The 26,862-nt window shown below is 45.8% G+C and overlaps 1 pseudogene; it reads left to right on the forward strand.

Annotated features, from left to right (window-relative positions):
- The first annotated feature begins 4,928 nt into the window (after nucleotides 1-4,928).
- Nucleotides 4,929-26,862, forward strand: LOC143438755 (Y-box-binding protein 3 pseudogene; annotated as a pseudogene).

Genomic DNA, 26,862 nt, shown 5'->3' on the forward strand with positions numbered 1-26,862 from the left:
TCTCTACATGCCTTTCTGTTCTCTCCTCTCTCTGGATGCACTTGTGTCCTCTCCTCTCTTTATATGCCCCTCTGTTCTCTCCTCCGTCTGGATTCCCTTCTGTCCTCTCATCTCTCTGGATGGCCTTCTGTCTTCTCCTCTCTCTGGATGACCTTCTGATCTCTCCTCTCATCAGATTCTCTTCTCTGTTCTCTCCTATCACTGGATGCCCTTCTGTCCTCTTGTCTCTCTCAATGCCCTTCTTTCTTTTTGTCACTATGGATGACCTTCTTTTGTCTCCTCTTTCTCTGGATGACCTTCTGTCTCATCATCTCTCTGGATGCCCTTCTGTTCTATTCTCTCTCTAGATTCTATTCTGTACTCTCATCCCTCTGGATGGCCTTCTGTTCCCTTCTCTCTCTTGATGATCTTCTGTTCGCTCATCTCTGTGGATGCCCTTAGGTTCTCTCCTCTCTCTGAAAGATCTTCAGTTCTCTCATATCTCTGGATGCCCTTGTGTCCTCTCCTCTCTCTGGATGCTCTTCTGTTCTCTCATCTTTCTGGATGCCCTTCTGTCTTCTCCTCTCTCTACATGCCTTTCTGTTCTCTCCTCTCACTGTATGCCCTTCTGTTCTCTCCTCTCTCTGTATGCCCTTCTTTCCTCTCTTGTCTCTGGATGCCCTTCTGCCTCTCCTCTCTCTGGATGCCCTTCTGTTCTCTCCTCTATCAGGATGCCCTTCTGTTTTCTCTACTCTCTGGATGCCCCTCTGTTCTCTCCTCTATCCGGATGTCCTTCTGTTTTCTCCACACTCTGGATGCCCTTCTGTTCTCTCCTCTCTATGTAGACCCTTCTGTCCTCTCCTCTTTCTGGATGCCCTTCTGTTCTCTCCTCTCACTGGATGGTCATCTGTTTACTCCTCATTCTGGATGCCCTTCTCTCCTCTTCTCTCTCTAGATTCCTTTCTTTCCTCTACTCTCTCTGTATGCCCTTCTGTCCTCCCTTCTCTCTGGATGCCCTTCTGTTCTCTCCTCTCTCTGGATGTTCTTCTGTCCTCTCCTCTCTCTGTATGCCCTTCTGTCTTCTTTTTTCTTTGGATGCCCTTCTGTTCTCTTCTCTCTCTGGATGTCCTTTTCTCCTATCCTCTCTCCAGATACCCTTCTGTTCTCTCCTCTCTCTTTATGCCTTTCTGTTCTCTCCTCTATCTGGATGCCCTTGTGTCCTCTTCTCTCTCCGGATGCCCTTCTGTCCACTCTTCTCTCTGGATGCCCTTCTGTCTTCTCCTCTCTCTGGATGCCCCTCTGTTCTCTTCTCTCTCTGAATAATCTTCTGTTCTCTCATCTCTCTGGATGCCCTTGTGTCCTCTTCTCTCTCTGGATGCCCTTTTATCTTCTCTTCTCTATGGATGCCCTTCTGTCCTCTCCTCTCTCTCTGGATTCCCTTCTGTATTTTCATCACTCTGGATGACCGTCTGTTGCCTCCTCCATCTGAATGTCCTTCTGTTCTCTCCTCTTTCCTGATGCCCTTCTGTCTTCTCCTCTCTCTGGATGTCCTTCCGTTCTTTCCTCTCTCTGGAAGCCATTCTGCCCTCTCCTCTCTCTTGATGCCCTTCTGTCTTCTCATCCCTCTGGATGCCCATCTGTCCTCTCCTCTCTCTGGATGGCTTTCTGTTCTCTCCTCTCCCTGGATCCCTTATGTACTCTCCTTTCTGTGGTTGCTCTTCTGTTCTCTCCTCTCACTGGATGCCCTTCTGTACTCTCCTCTTTATGCATGTCCTTCTGTCTTCTCCTCTCTCCCTACGCCCTTCTATTCTCTTGATTCTTTCAATGCCCTTCAGTATTCTCCTCCATCGGAATGCCCAACAATTTTCTCCTCACTCTGGATATCCTTCAGTCTTCTCCTCTCTCTGAAGGCCCTTCTGTTATCTCCTCTCTCTAGATGCCATTCTGTCCTCTCCTTCCTCTGGATGACCTTCTATCTTCTCCTCTCTCCAGATGCCCTTTGGTCCTCTTCTCTCTCTGGACGTCCTTCAGTCTTCTGCTCTCTCTGTATAGGCTTCTGTTCTCTCCTCTTTCTGGATTCTCTCCTGTTCTCTCATCTCTCTGGATGCCCTTCTGTTCTCTCTTCTTTTGGGATGTCCTTCTGTCCTCTCCACTCTCTGGATGCCCTTCTGTCTTCTCCTTTCTTTGGATGCCCTTCTGTTCTCTCCTTTCTCTGGATGCCCTATTTTCCTCTCCTCTCTCTGGATACCCTTCTATTCTCTCCTCTCTCTGTATGCCCTTCTGTTCTCTCCTCTATCTGGAAGCTATTGTGTCCTCTTCTCTCTCTGGATGCCATTTCTGTTCTCTCTTCTCTCAGGATGCTCTTCTGTCTTCCCCTCTCTCTGGATGCCCTTCTGTTCTCTTCTCTCTCTGGATGATCTGTTCTCTCATCTCTCTGGATGCCCTTGTGTCCTCTCCTTTTTCTGGATGCCCTTCTTTCTTCTCTTCTCTATGGATGCCCTTCTGTCCTCTCCTCTCTTTTGATGCCCTCTGTTGGGCCTAACACAAGGTCTAATCTCCATTTCACCTCCACCCTTCAGTCATGTACACAGGTGGAGGGCGTGAACAGGCCCTAGAGAGATTTACATACCTGAAGGCCAGAGGTGGAGCCAATTAAACATTCCTCCCCAGCCCCTCCCCCCTTCTCCCCTCCCCTTTTAACTCAGGTCGATCCTGGGTTTGAGGGGTATGCATCCAGATCCGTCCACAATTCGCCATGTGAATAAACCAGTTTTGGAAGCCCAAGGGCTTCCTCGTGTGTTGGGGCTGCGCCGCTATGAGGAACTGTGAGGAGCCAGGGAGAGACTTTTAGTTAATGAACAGCCGGGCCCAACTTCCAGCTGGAGAAACCCAGAGCATTCCCAGCCGACTACCCACAGCATGGCAGGAAGAACCGCGGAATCCCCAAGCCCTTTTTTTCCCCACGTCTGGCGCCTCAAACTTGGAGCCTTAGAAGCCACACAACCAAGCAGCTACCAATACCGCGGGAAGGGTAAGCCCCGAACTCTTGAAACAAACAATCTGTTTTTTCCTCCTGTGTTTCAGTTGGAAGCCATCTCGCAGATTTAAGTAAGCCAAGGGAGCTTTTGCTACCTCCTGGCCAGGGCCACTCTCTGGTGCTGGTTCAAGGCTTCCCTGGCCTCTGCTTAAATCCTGACAGCCCACAACAGGCATTGGCAAAGACTCTATCTAGAATCTCTCTAAAACAAAAAGAAATCTGGTGACGCAGCAGCCATTTAAAAGCCATAAGGGCGGCTGCCAGTTCTTAAATCTGCGGGAAGGCTTGGCGCTCTTGGACCATTGTGGAATCCCCCAAAGCCAATAGGCCAAGGGAACGTTCCCATTGGACAAGGCGTTTCTCCTCTTTTCTATCATGGGAAACTCCACCTCACGTAAATGTTCACCCCAAGCCAGGCAAATATATTCTTTACTAAAGACAAATGGGATAAGAATAGGCAAAAAGCAAGCCTCCTTGTTTTGGGAGGAAGTCCTTCAGATAGCACCATGCATGGCAGAGGATAATATTTACAGTCCAGACTCTTGGAGCAAAGTAGCTTCCCTTATCAAAAACAGAGATAAAAAACCCCTTGTGAGTTTTTGCCGATCTTAGCTGCAATTCGGCAATGTATAAGACCATCAAAAATAGGACAGACTGAGAACAACACAGCTACTGGGGCCCCTCAGTTAAATGAACCCAAAAACCAAGGTCCCAAAAGTCACCTGGTTTCAGACCTTGAGGCCCTTACCCAACTAATAAGAGAAATAAAATCCATATACCCACCCCTTCCCCCTTATGCCTTGGAGGAAATGAAACCATGTGCTCCTCCTGTCCCTCCCTCCCCCATCCAAAGGCAAGGCTTCATTAAAATACCAAAGGAGCTTTCCCCTGCCTTCCCTCTTACCTCCCAACCAAAGAGAGATAAGTCCCCTCCCCCTCTTCTTAGCCACAAAAGTAGCAGTCCTTCAAAATCCATAGATAAAACCCAAACTGCTCAAACATTCCCAGTTAATATCCACCCACTATAGCTAAACCACCTAACTGGCACCCTATCCAAGCCTCCAACCTAAAAGAACTCAGGCAGGCAGTGAAGGAAGATGGCATTCATGCACCGTGGACAAAATCCCTCCTACAGAGCCATATTGCCAACTTAAACACCCCCCAAGATTGGAGAGATATTTGCCGTTCTGCCCTTCCTGATCCAATGTTTCTAGAATGGGAGGCGTATTATCGTGATGAGTGTCTTCAGCAAGTCAGGCAAAACCAGGGAAGGGAAGATGACACTCCATGGGGTTTTAAAGAACTCTTTGGCCAGGAAGATTTCTCTACTGGGGCACAACAGGCAAGTCAGCCAGCAGGCTACTATGACCAGGTCCGCCTCTGTGCCATTCAAGCCTGGAATAGGCTTACTCCACCTTCAGGGTCACAAGACCCTGCCCACCCCCTGCTCTCCCTTCATCAGAAGCCTGGAGAACCTCTATCTGATTTTATCTTCAGAACTAAAATGAGCTTAGAAAGAAAAATCTCCAACCCCACGGCTAGGGACCTTCTTCTTAAAACCATTGTTTGGGAAGGCATGACTTCCGAGTCTAGACTAGCTTGCCAAGGTCTCCGGGAGGAGCATCATGATAGGTGGGTTGTAGCAACCAGAGAAATAGGAACCCCATCAAATCAGGTTGCATCCATAGCTCAGGCATTTGTGCCAGCAATAAAGACAGAAAAAAACTGCCTCAAATGTGGGGAGACAAGACATTGGAAAGATGAATGCCCTACAAACTGCCATCTTCGGGACCAGGAGACCCAGCGAGACCTCGAGCTCACGCGTCCCCCGCCCCCGAGCCGCCAGCTGTGAGCTGGCCCCACCGCGACCACCACCGCACTAACCGGTGCCCGGAGAGAGCGGAGAGGCGGCATGAGCAAGGCGGACGAGGCCACCACCTGCCGCACCACGCTCCCGCAGGCCGCGGACTCCGCGCCTAAGAGCCCTGCGGCCAGCGGCACGCCCCAGGCCCCGGCGCCAGCCACGCCCCTTGCGGGGGAGCCCCGGCAGAGACGCAGACCCGGACCCGCCCTGGCCTCTTCAGCTCCTGTGGGCAGCAAGGACCCGGAGAAGAAAGTTCTCGCCACCAAAGTCCTGGGCACTGTCAAATGGTTCAACGTCAGAAATGGATATGGATTTATAAACCGAAATGACACCAAAGAAGATGTGTTTATACACCAGACTGCCATCAAGAAGCATAATCCACGCAAGTATCTGTGCAGTGTGGGGGAGGGAGAAATTGTAGAGTTTGATGTGGTTGTAGGAAAAGGGGGTCCTAAAGCAACAAATGTGACTGGTCCAGATGGAGTTCCAGTAGAAGGGAGCCACTATGCTGTGCGCTGTAGACCTCCCCATAATGCTGGTGAGATTAGACAGATGAAAGATGGAGTCCCCAAGAGAACACAACTCCTGGTCCATCGGAATCCAACCTACTGCCCGAGGTTCTGCAGGAGACCTGCTCATCCACGCACAAGCCCATATCGTTCCATACAGGTGGTAGAGCCAGCTACAGGTGGTAGAGCCAACTCCAAGAGTGTTCTCCCCAGTTATTGCCCACAGAAAACCTCTCCCCGAAACTCCAGGACAGTGAGTAATTCCCAGCCTAGTTCACAAAACTAGGCAGGCTTCTTTCTGTCTCCCCCCTCTTTCTCCATGTGTTCCTTGTTAGCTTCTTCTAATTTTTAGCTACTGCCTAGTTCAAAAGACTAGGCCCCACTCTTTCTCCATGTGTTCCTGGTCAACTTCTCTACTTTAACTCCTCCTCTTTCTCTCTGTCTCTCCCTCTCCATGTGCTTTCCAGCTCAAGGGCAAGATGGCAGACCCCCTAGCCTCCACTTTGCCCATCCCCCAGTTCCACAGAGAGGGCTCCTTCACAGACAACAGCAGTCTTTCAAGTCACAGTGCCTGCCGTGACCCTCCTAAGACTCCTTCCTTAGGTGAGAGATTCCTATAGCCTTTCACTCTCTGACTCTTAGCTCTCCTATCAAGCCTAGGTATCTCTCCCTATAAACTTCAACTTAGCTTTTTGATCCTTCTCTACAATTAAAATTTCTACTAAAAAGAAAGGTGGAATACAGGTCCTCTCTGCCAGAGCACCCAGACGCCACATCGCAGAACAAGGCCCCTCCCCACTGCTTCTAAACCCGCCATTACTGCTCCTCCCCAACAGGAGGACCTGCAACAAACGTTCATGTTTTTCAACCAAAATTTATAAATGTTTCCTTTTCTTCCTAACAGGAACACCTAGAACAACAATGCTTGTGTTTTTTCAACCAAAAATTTGTTATTTTTTCTATTTTAATGCTGCCTTTTCTCTCTAATACTCGTGATAGATGTCCAACATTGTTTTTCAACCTTTATAATTTCTTCAAGGTTTAAAAGCCATCTAATTTCCTTCCACAGTTAAGTGAACGTGCTGATCACCATATCTTGAGTCTTAATTAACAACTAATTTCTTTTACAGGCAAACTGTTGCTGCCAATCCCAGATACAAAATTAACATTGTTTTTCTCCCTCAGCCATCCAAAAACAGACTCAAAGATACCTTCTAAGACTAAACTTTCCTCAAACACCTTTGCTTTTCCAGGATCTTAACGACAGGCCATAGGTGCTTGTTCCCAAGCAATTTAATGCTCCATATCCAGCCTACAGACATCTCCCTGCTGGAGATGCTCCTTCCCTGCTGTGATTATCCTACAGGTATACCCACAGATCCAACAGAGTCCAGCCATCCTCTGGAACCTGCCTGAGATGCCAAGCTGCTTCCTCCCAGCCACCTCATCTGACTGCAGACTCCAGAGACACGCTGAGATCCAGAGACAGCGCCACCTCCTGGAACCTGCCAAGCTGCCTTCTTCCAGTCGTCTCATCTGACTGAAGAACCCAGAACATGCTGAGATCCAGAGACCCAAACCAGGCTCCAGAGATGCACGCCAGAACCCAGAGATGCTCACTACAGAAGACAGATCCAGACCTTCCAACTACAAATGAACTCTTTTGCCAAAGTCACATAGCTAAAGTTACATGTTAGTGAGGAAAACATAATGTCTATTTAGATTAATCAGATGTCATTACCCTCAAACTGTACAATCTGTATTTAATTGTTTCAATGATTCCCTGCCTTCCAAACCCTACCCTCAATTCCCATTACCCTTGACTTAGTTATGCTATACCCTCTGGCCTACATAGTGTTTTATTTTGACCACCTCATCCAAAATTTTCACTAAAAACAGTGAGATGTTGGACCGTGAAGACATGGTTTGGACATAGCCTGGTTGAATGGGCTTTAAACCCCGGAGACCCTTTTAGGGATGGTAGGATGTTTAGCCCTGTTCTTAGGCCCCCTTGATAGAGCGCTGGGTTTGAGATAGCCAGGAGACCCAACAGGACATTGCCTGTCAGGGACGGCATATTATCTCCCCGCGCTCTGGGACTCCAGACTACTTCCATGTGGTCCACATCTTTCATTAACACAGAGTTGCCCCTCCTTTTATGAAAGAAAAGAGGGTGAGATGTTGGGCCTTGGAGGTAACTCCATTTAACCTGTTATTTTCAGTCACGTAAGACAGGTAGAGGGCGTGATTAACAAGTCTCTACCTCCAGAGATTTAAATATTAATGAATTATCAAAAGGCCAGGGGCGTAGCTAATTAAGTTATTCCCTCCCCTTTCTCCCTTCCCTATAAGACTGGTCTCCCCTGGCCTTTGGCGGGGGAAAGCGCACAACATCTGCATCCATTCACCATGCCATGAACAATAAAAGCTTTGGAAAACCGGACTCCACGTGTCCATGGTCTCTCCGCCTGATTCCCAGCTTTTGGAACCCTGGAACCTTGCCGACGCAGCCACCGGCCAGCCCACCGACAGCTGTGTGAATGTGGGATCTTCCGCTGGCGGCGCAGGAAGCCCTGGTGCCAGACCGCCCTGAGACTCTGTCGCTGGACTCCCTCCCTCCCTTCCCCCCGCCCGTGAGATTTCTGCCCCACAGCCCTCCTGTTTTCTCCTCTCCTCCGATGCTCTTCTATTCTCTCCTTTCTGTGGATGCCCTTCTGTATTCTCCTCTCTCTGGATGCCCTTCTGGTGTCTCCTCTCTCTGGATGCCCTTCTGTCATCTCCACTCTATGGATGTCCTTCTGTTGTCTCCTTTCTCTGGATACCATTCTGTCCTCTCTTCTCCCTGGATGACCTTCTGTCTTCTCCTCTCTCTGGATGCCCTTCTGTCTTCTCCTCTCTCTGGATTTTTTTCTGTCCTCTCATATCTCTGGTTGCCCTTCTGTTCTCTTTTTTGTCTCTATTATCTTCTGTTCTCTCATCTCTCTGGATGCCCTTCTGTTCCCTCCTCTTTCTGGATGATCTTCTATTCTCTCCTTTCTTTGGGTTCCCTTATGTTGTCTCCTCTCTCTCGATGCTCTTCTGTTCTTCCCAATCTGTGGATGCCCTTCTGTCCTCTCCTCTCTCTGCATGCCCTTTTGTCCTCTTCTCTCTCTGGATTCCCTTCTGTCCTCTAATCCTTCTGGTTGCCTTTCTGTTTTCTTCTCTCTATGGAAGCTCTCCTGTACTCTCATAGCTCTGGATGCCCTGCTGTCTTTTCTTCTCTCTGGATGCCCTTCTGTTCTCTTCTCTTTGGATGCCATTCTGTCCTCTCCTCTCTCTGGATGCCCTTCTGTCTTTTTTTCACTCTGGATGACATTCTTTTGTCTCCTCTTTCTGGTTTACCTTCTGTTCTCTCCTCTTTCTAGATTCCCTTTTGTTTTCTCCTCTCTCTGCATGCCCTTCTGTTCTTTCCTCTCTCTGAATGCCCTTCTGTCCTCCCCTCTCTCTGGATGCCCGTCTGTCTTCTCATCTCTCTGGATGCCCTTCAGTTCTCTCCTCTCCCTAGATTCTCTTCTGTCCTCTCATTCTTCTGGATGCCCTTCTGTTCCCTTCTCTCTCTGGATGATCTTCTGTTCGCTCATCTCTGTGGATGCCATTCTGTTTTCTCCACTCTCTGGATGCCCCTCTGTTCTCTCCTCTATCCGGATGTCCTTCTATTTTCTCCACACTCTGGATGCTCTTCTGTTCTCTCATCTCTCTGGATTCCCTTCTGTCTTCTCCTCTCTCTACATGCCTTTCTGTTCTCTCAACTCTCTGAATGCACTTCTGTCCTCTCCTCTGTTTTTATGCCTTTCTGACTTCTCCTCCCTCTGGATGCCCTCTGTCTTCTCCTCTCCCTGGATGCCCTTCATTTCTCTTCTCTCTGGATGCCCTTCTGTAATTTCCTCTCTCCCTTGATGCCTTCTGTCTTCTCCTTTCTCTGGATGCACTTCTGTTCTCTCCTTTCTCCAGATGCCTTTCTTTCCTATCCTCTCTCTGCATGCCCTTCTGTATTCTCCTCTCTCTGGATGCCTTTCTGTCTTCTCCTCTCTCTGGATGCCCTTCTGTCCTCTCCTCTCTTTGAGTTCCTTCTGTCCTCTTCTTTCTCTGGATTCCATTCTGTCCTCTAATCTATATGGTTGGCTTTCTGTTCTCTTCTCTCTATCGAGACTCTCCTGTACTCTCATCTTTCTGGATGCCCTTCTGTCCTCTCCTTTTTCTAGATGCCCTTCTGTCTTCTCCTCTCTCTGCATGCCCTTCTGGTCTTTCCTCACTCTCAATAATCTTCTGTTCTCTGCTCTCTGTGGATACCCTTCTGTCCTCTCCTCTTTCCGGATGCCCTCCTGTTCTCTCCTCTCTCTGTATGCCCATTTTTAATCTCCTCTCTCTGGATGCCCTTCTATTCTCTCCTCTCTCTGGATGTCTTTCTGTTGTCTCATCTCTCTAGATGCCCTTCTGTCTTCTCCACACTCTGGATGCCCTTCTTTTCTCTCTTCTCTCTGGAGGCCATTCTGTCCTCTCTTTTCTCTGCATGCCCTTCTATCCTCTCCTCTCTGGTTTTCCTTCTGTCCTTTCCTCTCTCTCATTGCCCTTCTGTTCTCTTCTCACTGTAGATGCTCTCCTGTACTCTCATCTCTCTGGATGCCCTTCTGTTTTCTCCTCTGTTTGGATGCCCTTCTGATCTCTCCTCTCTTTGGATTCCCTTCAGTTTTCTCCTCTCTGTGGATACCCTTCTGTTCTCTCGTCTCTCGGGTGGCCCTTATTTACTCTCTTCTCTCTGGATTCTCTTTTTACATATCCTCCCTTGTGATGGTTTTATGTCTTCTCCTGTCTCTGGTTGTTCTCTGTCCTATACTCTCTCTGGATGCCCTTCTTTTATCTCCTCTCTCCGGATGTCCTTCTGTCTTCTCCTCTCTCTGGATGCCCTTATATTCTCTCTTCTCTCTGGATTACCTTTTGTCCTCTCATATCTCTGTTTGCTTTTCTGTCCTCTTCTCTCTATGGATGCTCTCCTGTTCTCTCATCTTTCTGAATGCCCTCCTGTTCTCTCCTCTCTCTGGATGCCCTCTGTCTTCTCCCCTCTATGGATGACCCTCTGTTCTCTTCTCTCTCTGGGTAATCCTCTGTTTCCTCAACTCTCTATCCTCTTCTGGATGTTGTTTTCTATCCTCTTCTGGATGTTTTTCTGTCTTCTCCTCTCTCTGTATGCCATTCTGTCCTCTCCTCTCACTTGATGCCCTTCTGTCTTCTCCTCTGTGTGGATGCCCTTCTGTTATCTCCTCTATCAGGATGACCTTCTTCCTGCTCCTCTCTCTTGATGCACTTCTCTTCTTTCCTCTCTCTGGATGATTTTCTGTTCTCTCCAGTCTCAGGATGCCCTTCTGTTCCCCCTTTCTCCAGATGCCCTTCTGTTCTTTCCTCTCTCCCGATATCCTTCTGCCCTCTCCTCTCTCTATATGTCCTTCTCTCTTCTCCTCTCTCTGGATGCACTTCTGTCCTCTCCTCTCTCTGGATGCCCTTCTGTCTTCCACTCTCTCTTGATGCCCTTCTGAACTCTCCTCGCTCCGGATGCACTTCTGTTATCTCATCTCTCTGGATGCCCTTCCCTCTTCTCTTCTCTCTGGATGCCCTTCTGTTTTTACCTCTCTATGGATGCCTTTCTGTCTTCTCCTCTCTCTACATGCCCTTCTGTTCTCTCAGCTCTCTAGATTCCCTTCATTCCTCTCATAACTTTTGATGCCACTCTATTCTCTTCTCTCTATGGATGCTCTTCTCTTCTCTCATGTCTCTAGATTCTCTTCTGTCCTCTCATCCCTCAGGATGCCCTTCTGTACCCTTCTCTTTCTGAATGATCTTCTGATCGCTCATTTATTTGGATGCCCTTCTTTTTTCTCCTCTCTCTGGAAGATCTTTTGTTCTCTCATCTCTCTGGATGCACATGTGTCCTCTCCTCTCTCTGGATGCTCTTCTGTTCTCTCATCTCTCTGGATTCCCTTGTGTTCCCTCCTCTCCCTGGATACTCTTCTGTCTTCTCCTTTCTCTGGAGGCCCTCTGGTCCTCTACTCTCTCTGGATGCCCTTCTGTCCTCTCCTGTCTCTGGATGCCCTTCTGTCTCCCACTCTCTCTTGTTTCCCTTCTGAACTCTCCTCTCTCCGGATGCTCCTCTGTTATTTCATCTCTCTGGATGCCCTTCTCTCTTCTCTTCTCTCTGGATGCCCTTTTGTTTTTATCTCTCAATGGATGCTCTTCTGTCTTCACCTCTCTCTACATGCCCTACTGTTCTCTCAGCTCTCTAGATTCCCTTCATTCCTCTCATCTCTCTGGATGCCACTCTGTTCTCTTCTCTCTATGGATGCTCTTCTGTTCTCTCATCTCTCTAGATTCTCTTCTGTCCTCTCATCCCTCAGGATGCCTTTCTGTTCTGATCTCTTTCTGGATGATCTTCTGATTGCTCATTTCTGTGGATGCCCTTCTGTTTACTCCTCTCTCTGAATGCCCTTGTGTCCTCTCTTCTCTCTGGATGCTCTTCTGTTCTCTCATCTCTCTGGATGCCCTTGTGTCCCCTCCTCTCCCTGGATACTCTTCTGTCTTCTCCTTTCTCTGGATGCCCTCTTGTCCTCTACTCTCTCTGGATGCCATTCTATTCTCTACTCACTCCAGATGCCCTGCTGTCTTCTCTCTCTGCATGTCCTGTTTTCCCCTCTATATGGATGCCCTTCTGTGTTCTCCTCTCTGTACATGCCTTTTTGTTCCCTCCTCTTTCTAGATTCATTTCTGTCATCTCATCTCTCTGGAAGCCCTTCGGTTCTCTCCTTTCTCTGGATACAATTCTGTCTTTTTGTCTCTTTTGATGACCGTCTGTTGTCTCCTCTCTCTGGATGACCTTCTGTTCTCTCCTCTATACAGATGCCTTCTGTCTTCTCCTCTCTCTGGATGCCCTTCTGTTCTCTCCTCTCTCTGGATGCCCTTTTGTCCTCTCCACTCTCTGGATGCCCTTCTGTCTTATCCTCTCTCCCTATGCTCTTCTGCTCTCTCGATTCTCGCGATGCCCTTCAATATTCTCCTACATCTGGATGCCCGACAATTTTCTCCTCACTCTAGATATCCTTCTGTCTTATCCTCTCTACAGATGCCCTTCTTTTCTCTCCGCTAACTGGATGCCATTCTGTCCTCTCCTCTCTCTGAATGCCCTTCTGTTTTCTCCTCTCTCCAGATGCCCTTCTGTCCTCATTTCTCTCTGGATGTCTTTCAGTCTTCTTCTCTCTCTGGATGGGCTTCTGTTCTCTCCTCTTTCTGAATTCTCTCCTATACTCTCATCTCTCTGGATGCCCTAATGCTCTCTCCTCTCTCTGGATGCCCTTCTGTCCTCTCCTGTCTCTGGATGCCCTTCTGTCCTCTCCTCTCTCTGGATGCCCTTCTTTCTTCTCCTCTCTCAGGATGCACTTCTGTTCTCCTCTCTGGATGCCTTTCTGTCCTATCCTCTCTCTGGAAGCACTTCTGTATTCTCATCCCTCTGGATGCTCTTCTGTTCTCTCCTCTATCTGGATTCCCTTCTGTCTTCTCCTCTCTCTGGATGTCCTTCTGTTGTCTCCTTTCTCTGGATGTTCTTCTGTCCCCTCCTCTCCCTGGATGCCCTTCTGTTCTCTCCACGTTCAGGATGCCCTTTATGTCTCTCATCTCTCTGTATGCCCTTCTTAACTCTTCTCTCTCTGGATGCCCTTCTGTCTTCTCCTCTTTCTGGATGTTCTTCTGTCCTCTCCTTTCTCTGGATGTCCTTCTATTCTCCCCTCTTTCTGGATGCCCTTCATTTCTCTCCTCTCTCTGTATGCCCTTCTTAACTCTCTTCTCTCTGGATGCCCTTCTGTCTTCTCCTCTCTCTGGATTCATCTGTTCTCACCTCTCTCTGGATGTCCTTCTATCCTCTCCTCTCTCTGGATGCCCTACTGTTCTCTCCTCTCTCTAGATTTCCTTCTGTCCTCTCATATCTCTGGTTGCCCTTCTGTTCTCATTTCTCTCTAGATTCTCTTCTGTCCTGTAATCTCTCTGGATGCCCTTCTGCCTCTCCTCTCTCCAGATGTCGTTCTGTTCTCTCCTCTCTCTCTCTTTCTGGATGCCCTTCTGTCCTCTCCTCACTTTGGATGCCCTTATGTTGTCTCCTATCTTTCGATGCTCTTCTGTTCTTCCCAATCTGTGGATGCCCTATTTCCTCTCCTTTCTCTACATGGCTTTCTGTTCTCTCCTCAATCTGGATGCAATTTGTCCTCTCCTCTCTTTTTATGCCCTTCTGTTCTCTCCTCTGTCTGGATTCCCTTCTGTCCTCTCATCTCTCTGGATGTCTTTCTGTCTTCTAATCTCTCTGGATGACCTTCTGATCTCTCCTCTCTCCAGATGCTCTTCTGTCTTCTCTTCACTCTGGATTCCCGTCTGTCCTCTCCTCTCTCTTGATGCCCTACTGTTCTCTCCTCTCTCTGAATTCCCTTTTTGTCTTCTCCTCACTCTGGAAGCACTGTTCTTCTCACCTCTCTCAAGATGTCCTTGTGTCCTCTATTCTCTAATGATATCTTTCTGTTCCTTGTCTCTCTGGATTCCATTTTGTGCTCTCCTCCCTCTGGATGCCATTCTGTCCTCTCCTCTCTGTAGTTGCCCTTCTGTCTTCTCCTCTCTCCCTATGCCCTACTGTTCTCTCAATTCTCTTGATGCCCTTCAGTCTTCTCCTCTCTCTGGATGCCCAACAATTTTCTCCATACCCTGGATATCCTTCTGTTTACTCCTCTCTCTACATGCCCTTCTGTTATCTCCTCTCACTGGATGCCATTCTGTCCCCTACTCTCTCTGGATGCCCTTCTATCTTTTCCTCTCTCCAGATGCCCTTTGGTCTTCTTCTCTCTCTGGATGACTTCTAAAAGCTAAAAACACTAAATGCACGTTATTTGTGCACTTTGGGTGAAGACTTGTTATTTTGAGTTGCGTACCCACAGGGTATTAGCCGGCCCTGCACTGTTCTCTGTTTTGGAAACCATGTACACAGAAGTAGCTGTATTGCAGAGAAAATGCATGATACAAAGTATGGCAGTTCACATCAGGAAGACTAACCAAGAAGAAAAGCCTGGGTATGCACTGAGTGCCAGGCAACTCTTAAAGACCTAAAAACACTAAATGCACATTATTTGTGCAGTTTGGGTGAAGACGTGTTATTTTGAGTTGGGTAGCCACTGGGTATAAGCCTGCCCTACACTGTTCTCTGTTTTGGAAACCATGTATAAACATGTAGCTGTATTGCAGAGAAAATGCATGGTACAAAGTAAGGAAGTTCATATCTGGAAGATTACAAAAGGAGAAAAGCCTGGGAATGCACTCAGTGCCAGGCAACTCTTAGAGAGCTAAAAACACGGAATGCACGTTGTTTGTGCAGTTTGGGTGAAGACGTGTTATTTTGAGTTGGGTAGCCACAGGGTAATAGCCAGCCCTGCACTGTTCTCTGTTTTGGAAACCATGTAAAAAGAAGTAGCTGTATTGCAGAGAAAACGCATGGTACAAAGCATGACACTTCACATCTGGAAGACTACCGAAAGAGAAAGCCTGGGTATGCGTGGAGTTCCAGGCAACTCTTAGAGAGCTAAAAACACTAAATACACTTTACTTGTGCAGTTTGGGTGAAGATGTGTTATTTTGAGTTGGGTATCCACATGGTATTAGCCTGACCTCACTGTTCTCTGTTTTGGAAACCATGTATAAAGAAGTAGCAGTATTACAGCTAAAACACATGGTACAAAGTAAGGAAGTTGACATCTGCAAAACTACCCAAGGAGAAAATCCTGGGTATGCGCTGAGTGCCAGAAAACTCTTAGAGAGCTAAAAACACTAAATGGACATTATTTGTGCAGTTTCGGTGAAGACGTGTTATTTTGAGTTGGGTAGCCACACGGTAGTAGCCGGACCTCCACTGTTCTCTGTTTTGGAAACCATGTACAAAGAAGTAGCTGTATTGCAGAGAAAACGGATGGTAGAAAGCATGGCAGTTCACATCTGGAAGACTACCCAAGGAGAAAAGCCTGGGTATGCGCTGAGTGCCAGGCAACTCTTAGAGAGCTAAAAACACTAAAAGCAAGTTACTTGTGCAGTTTGGGTGAAGACATGTTATTTTGAGTTGGGTAGCCAAAGGGTATTAGCCGGCCCAGCACTGTTCTCTGTTTTGGAAACCATGTACAAAGAAGTAGCTGTATTGCAGAGAAAATGCATGGTATAAAGTAAGGAAGTTCATATATGGAAGACTACCCAAGGAGAAAATCCTGGGTATGCGCTGAGTGCCAGAAAACTCTTAGAGAGCTAAAAACACTAAATGCACATTATTTGTGCAGTTTCGGTGAAGACGTGTTATTTTGAGTTGGGTAGCCACACGGTAGTAGCCGGCCCTGCACTGTTCTCTGTTTTGGAAACCATGTACAAAGAAGTAGCTGTATAGCAGAGAAAATGCATGGTACATAGTAAGGAAGTTCATATCTGGAAGACTACCCAAGGAGAAAAGCCTGGGTATGCGCTGAGTGCCAGGCAACTCTTAGAGAGCTAAAAATACTAAATGCACATTATTTGTGCAGTTTGGGTGACGAAGTGTTATTTTGAGTTGGGTAGCCACAGGGTATTAGCCGACCCTGCACTGTTCTCTGTTTTCGATACCATGTACAATGAAGTAGCTATATTGCAGAGAATATGCATGGTACAAAGCATTGTAGTTCACATCTGGAAGACCAGGCAAGGAGAAAAGCCTGGGTATGCGCTGAGTGCCAGGCAACTTCTAGAGAGCTAAAAACACTAAATGGACGTTCTTTGTGCAGTTTGGGTGAAGACGTGTTATTTTGAGTTGGGTAGCCACAGGTTATTAGCCGGCCCTGCACTGTTCTCTGTTTTGGAAACCATGTACAAAGAAGTAGCTGTATTGCAGAAAAAACACATGGTACAAAGTAAGGTACTTCACATCTGGAAGACTACCCAAGGAGAAAAGCCTGGGTATGTGCTGAGTGCCAGGCAACTCTTAGAGAGCTAAGAACACTAAATGCACTCTATTTGTGCAGTTTGGGTTAAGACGTGTTATTTTGAGTTGGGTAGCGACAGGGTATTTGCCAGCCCTGTACTGTTCTCTGTTTTGGAAACCATGTAAAAAGAAGTAGCTGTATTGCAGAGAAAACAAATGGTACAAAGTAAGGAGGTTCACATCTGGAAGACTACCCAAGGAGAAAATCCTGGGTATGCGCTGAGTGCCAGGCAACTCTGAGAGCTAAAAAACTATAAATGCACGTTATTTGTGTAGTTTGGGTGAAGACGTGTTATTTTGAGTTGGATAGCCACAGGGTATTAGCCAGCCCTGCACTGTTCTCTGTTTTGAAAACCATGTACAAAGAAGTAGCTGTATTGCAGAGAAAACACCTGGTACAAAGTAAAGAAGTTCACATCTGGAAGACTACTGAAGGAGTAAAGCCTGGGTATGCGCTGAGTGCCAGGCAACTCTTAGAGAGCTAAAAACACTAAATGCACGTTATTTGTGCTGTTTTGTGGTAAAAGGCGTGTTATTTTGAGTTGGGTAGCAACAGGGTATTTGCCAGCCCTGCATTGTTCTCTCTTTTGGAAATCATGTACACAGAAGGAGCTGTATTGCAGAGAAAACGCATGGTACAAAGCATGGCAGTTCACATCTGGAAGATTACACAAGGAGAAAAGCCTGGGTATGCTCTGAGTGCCAGACAACTCTTAGAGAGCTAAAATCAGTAAATGCACCTTATTTGTGCAGTTTGGGTGAAGATGTGTTATTTTGAGTTGGGTATCCACAGTGTATTATCCGGCACTGTACTATTCTCTCTTTTGGAAACCATGTACAAAGAAGTAGCTTTATTACAGAGTAAACGCATGGTACAAAGTAAGGAAGTTCACATCTGGAAGAATACCCGAGGAGAAAAGCCTGGGTATGGCGGAGTGCCAGGCAACTCTTAGAGAGCTAAAAACAATAAATGCATGTTATTTGTGCAATTTGGGTGAAGACGTGTTATTTTGAGTTGGGTAGCAACAGGGTATTAGCCGGCCCTGCACTGTTCTCTGTTTTGGAAACCATGTACAAAGAAGTAGCTGTATTGCAGAGAAAACGCATGGTATAAAGCATGGCAGTTCACATCAGGAAGACCACACAAGGAGAAAAGCCTGGGTATGCGCTGAGTGCCAGGCAACTCTTAGAGAGCTAAAAACACTAAATGCACATTATTTGTGCAGTTTGGTTGAAGACGTGTTATTTTGAGTTGAGTAGTCACAGGGTATTAGCCGGCCCTGCACTGTTCTCTGTTTTGGAAACCATGTACAAAGAAGTAACTGTATTGCAGAGAAAATGCATGTTACAAAGTAAGGAAGTTCACATCTGGAAGACTACCCAAGGAGAAAAGCCTGGGTATGTGCTGAGTGCCAGGCAACTCTTAGAGAGCTAAAAACACTAAATGCACCTTATTTGTGCATTTTGGTTCAAGATGTGTTATTTTGAGTTGGGTAGCCGCAGGGTATTTGCCGGCCCTGTACTGTTACCTGTTTTTTAAACCTTGTACAAAGAAGTAGCTGTATTGCAGAGAAAACACATGGTACAAATTAAGGAAGTTCATATCAGCTGGAGGACTACCCAAAAAGAAAATCCTGGGTATGCACTGAGTGCCAGGTAACACTTAGAGCTAAAACACTAAATGCATGTTACGTGTGCAGTTTAGGTGAAGACATGTTATTTTTAGTTAGGTAGCCACAGGGTATTAGCCGGCCCTGCACTGTTCTCTGTTTTGGAAATCATGTAAAGTAAGTAGCTGTATTGCAGAGAAAACAAATGGTACAAAGTAAGGAGGTTCACATCTGGAAGACTACCCAAGGAGAAAATCCTGGGTATGCGCTGAGTGCCAGGCAACTCTGAGAGCTAAAAAACTATAAATGCACGTTATTTGTGTAGTTTGGGTGAAGACGTGTTATTTTGAGTTGGATAGCCACAGGGTATTAGCCAGCCCTGCACTGTTCTCTGTTTTGAAAACCATGTACAAAGAAGTAGCTGTATTGCAGAGAAAACACCTGGTACAAAGTAAAGAAGTTCACATCTGGAAGACTACTGAAGGAGTAAAGCCTGGGTATGCGCTGAGTGCCAGGCAACTCTTAGAGAGCTAAAAACACTAAATGCACGTTATTTGTGCTGTTTTGTGGTAAAAGGCGTGTTATTTTGAGTTGGGTAGCAACAGGGTATTTGCCAGCCCTGCATTGTTCTCTCTTTTGGAAATCATGTACACAGAAGGAGCTGTATTGCAGAGAAAACGCATGGTACAAAGCATGGCAGTTCACATCTGGAAGATTACACAAGGAGAAAAGCCTGGGTATGCTCTGAGTGCCAGACAACTCTTAGAGAGCTAAAATCAGTAAATGCACCTTATTTGTGCAGTTTGGGTGAAGATGTGTTATTTTGAGTTGGGTATCCACAGTGTATTATCCGGCACTGTACTATTCTCTCTTTTGGAAACCATGTACAAAGAAGTAGCTTTATTACAGAGTAAACGCATGGTACAAAGTAAGGAAGTTCACATCTGGAAGAATACCCGAGGAGAAAAGCCTGGGTATGGCGGAGTGCCAGGCAACTCTTAGAGAGCTAAAAACAATAAATGCATGTTATTTGTGCAATTTGGGTGAAGACGTGTTATTTTGAGTTGGGTAGCAACAGGGTATTAGCCGGCCCTGCACTGTTCTCTGTTTTGGAAACCATGTACAAAGAAGTAGCTGTATTGCAGAGAAAACGCATGGTATAAAGCATGGCAGTTCACATCAGGAAGACCACACAAGGAGAAAAGCCTGGGTATGCGCTGAGTGCCAGGCAACTCTTAGAGAGCTAAAAACACTAAATGCACATTATTTGTGCAGTTTGGTTGAAGACGTGTTATTTTGAGTTGAGTAGTCACAGGGTATTAGCCGGCCCTGCACTGTTCTCTGTTTTGGAAACCATGTACAAAGAAGTAACTGTATTGCAGAGAAAATGCATGTTACAAAGTAAGGAAGTTCACATCTGGAAGACTACCCAAGGAGAAAAGCCTGGGTATGTGCTGAGTGCCAGGCAACTCTTAGAGAGCTAAAAACACTAAATGCACCTTATTTGTGCATTTTGGTTCAAGATGTGTTATTTTGAGTTGGGTAGCCGCAGGGTATTTGCCGGCCCTGTACTGTTACCTGTTTTTTAAACCTTGTACAAAGAAGTAGCTGTATTGCAGAGAAAACACATGGTACAAATTAAGGAAGTTCATATCAGCTGGAGGACTACCCAAAAAGAAAATCCTGGGTATGCACTGAGTGCCAGGTAACACTTAGAGCTAAAACACTAAATGCATGTTACGTGTGCAGTTTAGGTGAAGACATGTTATTTTTAGTTAGGTAGCCACAGGGTATTAGCCGGCCCTGCACTGTTCTCTGTTTTGGAAATCATGTAAAGTAAGTAGCTGTATTGCAGAGAAAACACATGGTACAAATTAAGTAAGTTCACATCTGGAAGACTACCCAAGGAGAAAAGCCTGGGTATGCGCTGAGTGCCAGGCAACTCTTAGAGAGCTAAAAACACTAAATGCACGTTATTTGTTCAGTTTGGGTGAAGACGTGTTATTTTGAGTTGGGTAGCCACAGGGTCTTAGCTGGCCCAGCACTGTTCTCTCTTTTGGAAACCATGTACAAAGAAGTAGCTGTATTGCAAAGAAAATGCATGGTAAAAAGTAAGGAAGTTCATATCTGGAAGATTATCCAAGGAGAAAATACTGGGTATGCGCTGAGTGCCAGGCAACTCTTAGGAAGCTAAAAACACTAAATGCATGCTATTTGTGCAGTTTGGGTAAAGATGTGTTATTTTGAGTTGGGTATCCACAGGGTATTAGCCAGCCCTGCACTGTTCTCTGTTTTGGAAACCATATACAAAGAAGTTTCTGTATAGCAGAGAAAACGCATGGTAAAAAGTAAGGAAGTTCACATCTGGAAGACTACCCAAGGAGAAAATCCTGGATATGCACTGAGTGCCAGGCAACTCTTAGAGAGCCAAAAACACTAAATGCATGTTATGTGTGCAGTTTGGGTGAAGATGTGTTATTTTTAGTTCGGTATCCACAGGGTATTAGCCGGCCCTGCACTGTTCTCTGTTTTGGAAACCACGTACAAAGAAGTAGTTGTATTGCAGAGAAAACGCATGGTACAAAGCATGGCAGTTCAAAACTGGAAGACTACCCAAGGAGAAAAGCCTGGGTATACGCTGATTGCCAGGCAACTCTTAGAGAGTTCAAAACACTAAATGCACTTTATTTGTCCAGTTTGGGAGAAGATGTGTTATTTTGAGTTGGGTAGCCGCAGGGTATTTGCCGGCCCTGTACAGTTCCCTGTTTTTTAAACCTTGTACAAAGAAGTAGCTGTATTGCAGAGAAAACACATGGTACAAATTAAGGAAGTTCATATCAGCTGGATGACTACCCAAAAATAAAATCCTGGGTATGCACTGAGTGCCAGGCAACTCTTAGAGATAAAAACACTAAATGCATGTTACGTGTGCAGTTTAGGTAAAGACGTGTTATTTTTAGTTAGGTAGCCACAGGGTATTAGCTGGCCCTGCACTGTTCTCTGTTTTAAAAATCATGTAAAGTAAGTAGCTGTATTGCAGAGAAAACGCATGGTACAAATTAAGTAAGTTCACATCTGGAAGACTACCCAAGGAGAAAAGCCTGGGTATGCGCTGAGTGCCAGGCAACTCTTAGGAAGCTAAAAACACTAAATGCACGTTATATGTGCAGTTTGGGTGAAGACGTGTTATTTTGAGTTGGGTAGCCACAGGGTCTTAGCAGGCCCAGCACTGTTCTCTGTTTTGGAAACCATGTACAAAGAAGTAGCTGTATTGCAGAGAAAATGCATGGTACAAAGCATGGCAGTTCACATCTGGAAGACTACCCAAGGAGAAAAGCCTGGGTATGCGCTGAGTGCCAGGCAACTCTTAGAGAGTTCAAAACACTAAATGCACGTTATTTGTCCAGTTTGGGTGAAGACTTGTTATTTTGAGTTGGGTAGCCACAGGGTATTTGCGGGCCCTGCACTGTTCTCTGTTTTGGAAACCATGTACAAAGAAGTAGCTGTGTTGTAGAGAAAATGCGTGGTACAAAGTAAGGAAGTTCACATCTGGAAGACTAGCCCAGGAGAAAATCCTAGGTATGCGCTGAGTGTCAGGCAACTCTTAGAGAGCTAAAAACACTAAATGCACGTTATTTGTGCAGTTTGTGTGAAGACCTGTTATTTTGAGTTGGGTATAACCAGCCCTGCACTGTTCTCTGTTTTGGAAACCATGTACAAAGAAGTAGCTGTATTGCAGAGAAAACGCATGGTACAATGCATGGCAGTTCACATCAGGAAGACTACCCAAAGAGAAAAGCCTGGGTATGCGCTGAGGACCAGGCAACTTTTAGAGAGCTAAAAACACTAAATGCATGTTATTTGTGCAGTTTGGGTGAAGACTTGTTATTTTGAGATGGGTAGCCACAGGGTATTATCCAGCCCTGCACTGTTCTCTGTTTTGGAAACCATGTACAAAGAAGTAGCAGCATTATAGCTAAAAGGCATGGTACAAAGTAAGGAAGTTCACATCTGGAAGACTACCCAAGTAGAAAAGCCTGGGTATGTGCTGAGTGCTAGGCAATTCATAGAGAGATAAAAACACGAAATGCACGTTATTTGTGCAGTATGGGTAAAGAAGTGTTATTTTGAGTTGGGTAGCCACAGGGTATTGGCCGGCCCTGCACTATTTTCTGTTTTGGAAACCATGTAAAAAGAAGTAGCAGTACTGCAGCTTAAAAGCATGGTACAAAGTAAGGAGGTTCACATCTGGAAGACTAAACAAGGAGAAAATCCTGGGTATGTGCTGAGTGCCAGGCAACTCTTAGAGAGCTAAAAACACTAAATGAAAGTTATTTGTGCAGTTTGGGTGAAGACGTGTTATTTTGAGCTGGGTAGCCACAAGGTATTAGCCGGCCCTGCACTGTCCTCTGTTTTTGAAACCATGTACAAAGAAGTACCTATATTCCAGAGAAAAGGCATGGTAAAAAGTATCTGAGTTCACATCTGGAAGACTACCCAAGGAGAAAAGCCTGGATATGCACTGAGTGCCAGGTCACCCTTAGAGAGCTAAAACTACTAAATGCACGTTATTTGTGCAGTTTGGGTGAAGACGTGTTATTTTGAGTTCGGTAGCCACAGGGTATTAGACGGTCCTGCACTGTTCTCTGTTTTGCAAACCATGTACAAAGAAGTAGCAGTATTGTAGCTAAAATGCATGGTACAGAGTAATGAGGTTCACATCTGGAAGACTACCCAAGGAGAAAAGCCTGGGTATGCGCTGAGTGCCAGGCAACTCTTAGAGAGCTAAAAACACTAAATGCACGTTCTTTGTGCAGTTTGAGTGAAGACGTGTTATTTTGAGTTCGGTAGCCACAGGGTATTAGCCAGACCTGCACTCTTCTGTGTTTTGGAAACCGTGTTCAAAGAAGTAGCTGTATGGCAGAGAAAACGCATGGTACAAAGCATGGCAGTTCAAAACTGGAAGACTACCCAAGGAGAAAAGCCTGAGTATGCGCTGAGTGCCAGGCAATGCTTGGAGTGAGAAAAACACTAAATGAATGTTATTTCTGCAGCTTGGCTGAAGATGTGTTATTTTGAATTGGGTAGCCAAAGGGTATTAGCCGGTCCTGCACTGTTCTCTGTTTTGGAAACCATGTATAAAGAAGTAGCTGTATTGCAGAGAAAATGCATGGTACAAATTAAGGAAGTTCACATCTGAAAGACTACCCAAGGAGAAAAGCCTGGGTATGCGCTGATTGCCAGGCAACTCTTAGAGAGCTAAAAACACTAAATGCACATTCTTTGTGCAGTTTGGGTGAAGAAGTGTTATTTTGAGTTTGGTAGCCACAGGGTATTAGCCAGACCTGCACTGTTCTCTGTTTTGGAAACCTTGTACAAAGAAGTAGCTGTATTGCAGAGAAAACGCATGGTACAAAGCATGGCAGTTCACATCTGGAAGACTACCCAAGGAGAAAAGCCTGGGTAAGCGCAAAGTGCCAGGCAACTCTTAGAGAGCTAAAAACACTAAATGCACGTTATTTCTGCAGTTTGGGTGAAGACGTGGTATTTTGAGTTAGGTGGCCACAGGGTATTAGCCGGCCCTGCACTGTTCTCTGTTTTGGAAACCATGTACAAAGAAGTAGCTGTATTGCAGAGAAAAGGCATGGTAAAAAGTAAGGAAGTTCACATCTGGAAGACTACCCAAGGAGAAAATCCTGGGTATGCGCTGAGTGCCAAGCAACTTTTAGAGAGCTAAAAACACTAAATGCATGTTATTTGTGCAGTTTGGGTGAAGACATGTTATTTTGAGATGGGTAGCCACAGGGTATTATACAGCCCTGCACTGTTCTCTGTTTTGGAAACCATGTACAAAGAAGTAGCAGTATTACAGATAAAATGCATGGTACAAAGTAAGGAGGTTCACATCTGGAAGACTACACAAGCAGAAAAGCCTGGGTATGCGCTGAGTGCTAGGCAACTCTTAGAGAGCTGAAAACATTAAATGCACGTTATTTGTGCAGTATGGGTAAAGAAGTGTTATTTTGAGTTGGGTATCCACAGGGTATTAGCCGGCCCTGCACTGTTTTCTGTTTTGGAAACCATGTAAAAAGAAATAGCAGTACTGCAGCTTAAATGCATGGTACAAAGTAAGGAATTTCACATCTGGAAGACTAAACAAGGAGAAAATCCTGGGTATGCGCTGAGTGCCAGGCAACTCTTAGAAAGCTGAACACACTAAATGCACGTTATTTTTGCAGTTTGGGTGAAGATGTGTTATTTTTAGATGGGTAGCCATTGGGTATTGTCCGGCCATGCACTGTTCTCTGTTTTGGAAACCATGTACAAAGAAGTAGCCGTATTGCAGCTAAAACGCATGGTACAAAGTAAGGAAGTTCACATCTGGAAGACTACCCAAGGAGAAAAGCCTGGGTATGCGCTGAGTGCCAGGCAACTCTTAGAGAGTTAAAAACACTAAATGCACGTTATTTGTCCAGTTTGGGTGAAGATGTGTTATTTTGAGTTGGGTAGCCACAGGGTATTTGCGGGCCCCGCACTGTTCTCTGTTTTGGAAACCATGTACAAAGAAGTAGCTGTATTGCAGAGAAAACGCATGGTAGAAAGCATCGCAGTTCACATCTGGAAGACTACCCAAGGAGAAAATACTGGGTATGCGCTGAGTGCCAGGCAACTCTTAGAGAGCTAAAACCACTAAATGCACGTTATTTGTGCAGTATGGGAGAATACGTGTTATTTTGAGTTGGGTAGCCACAGGGTATTAGACGGCCCCACACTGTAGTCTGTTTTGCAAACCATGTACAAAGAAGTAGCTGTATTGCAGAGAAAACGCATGGTACAAAGCATGGCTGTTAACATCTGGAAGACTACCCAAGGAGAAAAGCCTGCTTATGCTCTGAGTGCCAGGCAACTCTTAGAGAGCTAAAAACACTAAATGCACGTTATTTGTGCAGTTTGGGTGAAGACGTGTTGTTTTGAGTTGGGTAGCCACAGGGTATTAAACAGCCCTGCACTGTTCTCTATTTTGGAAACCATGTACAAAGAAGTAGCTGTATTGCAGCTAAAACGCATGGTACAAAGTAAGGAAGTTCATATATGGAAGACTACGCAAGGAGTAAAGCCGGGGTATGCGCTGAGTTCCAGGCAATTCACAGAGAGCTAAAAACTCTAAATGCACGTTATTTGTGCATTATGGGAGAAGACGTGTTATTTTGAGTTGGGTAGCCACAGAGTATTAGCCGTCCCTGCACTGTTCTCTGTTTTGGAAACCATGTACAAAGAAGTAGCAGTACTGCAGCTTGAATGCATGGTTCAAAGTAAGGAGGTTCACATCTGGAAGACTACTCAAGGAGAAAATCCTGGGTATGCGCTGAGTGCCAGGCAACTCGTAGAGAGGTAAAAACACGAAATGCACGTTATTTGTGCAGTTCGGGTGAAGACTTGTTATTTTGAGTTGGGTAGCCACAGGGTGTTTGCCGGACATTCACTGTTCTCTGTTTTGGAAACCATGTACAAAGAAGTAGCAGTATTGCAGCTAAAACACATGGTACAATGTAAGGAAGGTCAAATCTGGAAGACTACCCAAGGAGAAAAGCCTGGGTATGCGCTGAGTGCCAGGCAACTCTTAGAGAGCTAAAAACACTAAATGCATGTTATTTGTGAAGTTTGGGTGAAGACGTGGTATTTTGAGTTGGGTATCCACAGGGTATTAGCCGGCCCTGCACTGTTCTCTTTTTTGGAAACCATGTACAGAGAAGTAGCTGTATTTCAGAGAAAACGCATGGTACATAGCATTACAGTTAACATCTGGAAGACTATATAAGGAGAAAAGCCTGGGTATATCTGAGTGCCAGGCGACTATTAGAGAGCTAAAAACACTAAATGCACGTTATTTGTTCAGTTTGGGTGAAGACGTGTTATTTTGAGTTGGGTAGCCCCAGGGTGTTTGCCGGCCCTGCACTGTTCTCTGTTTTGGAAACCTAGTACAAAGAAGTAGCTGTATTGCGGAGAAAAAGCATGGTAAAAAGCATGGCAGTTCACATTTGGAAGACTACCCAAGGAGTAAAGCCTGGGTATGTGCTGAGTGCCAGGCAACTCTTAGAGAGCTAAAAACACTAAATGCATGTTTTTTATGCAGTTTGGGTGAAGACGTGTTATTTTGAGTTGGATAGCCACAGGGAATTAGCCAGCCCTGCACAGTTCTCTGTTTTGGAAACCATGTACAAAGAAGTAGCTCTATTGCAGCTAAAATGCATGGTACAAAATAAATAAGTTCACATCTGGAAGACTACCCAAAGAGAAAAGCCTGGGTATGCGTTGAGTCCAGGCAACTCTTAGAGAGCTAAAAACACTAAATGCACGTTATTTGTGCAGTTTGGGTGAAGACTTGTTTTTTTGAGTTGGGTAGCCACAGGGTATTAGCCGGCGCAGTAATGTTCTCTGTTTTGGAAAATATTTACAAAGAAGTAGCCGAATTGCAGCTAAAACACATGGTACAAAGTAAGGAAGTTCACATCTGGAAGACTACCCAGGGAGAAAAGCCTGGGTATGCGATGAGTGCCAGGCAACTCTTAGAGATCTAAAAACATTAAATGCACGTTATTTATCCAGTTTGGTTGAAGACGTGTCATTTTTAATTGGGTATCCACAGGGTATTAGCCGGCCCTGCACTGTTTTCTGTTTTAGAAACCATGTACAACGAAGTAGCTGTATTGCAGAGAAAACTCATGGTACAAAGTATGGCCGTTCATATCAGGAAGACTACCCAAGGAGAAAATCCTGGGTATGAGCTGTGTGCCAGGCAACTCTTAGAGAGCTAA

This window comes from Arvicanthis niloticus, chromosome 26, assembly GCF_011762505.2.
Source record: "Arvicanthis niloticus isolate mArvNil1 chromosome 26, mArvNil1.pat.X, whole genome shotgun sequence".
NCBI lineage: Eukaryota > Metazoa > Chordata > Mammalia > Rodentia > Muridae > Arvicanthis > Arvicanthis niloticus.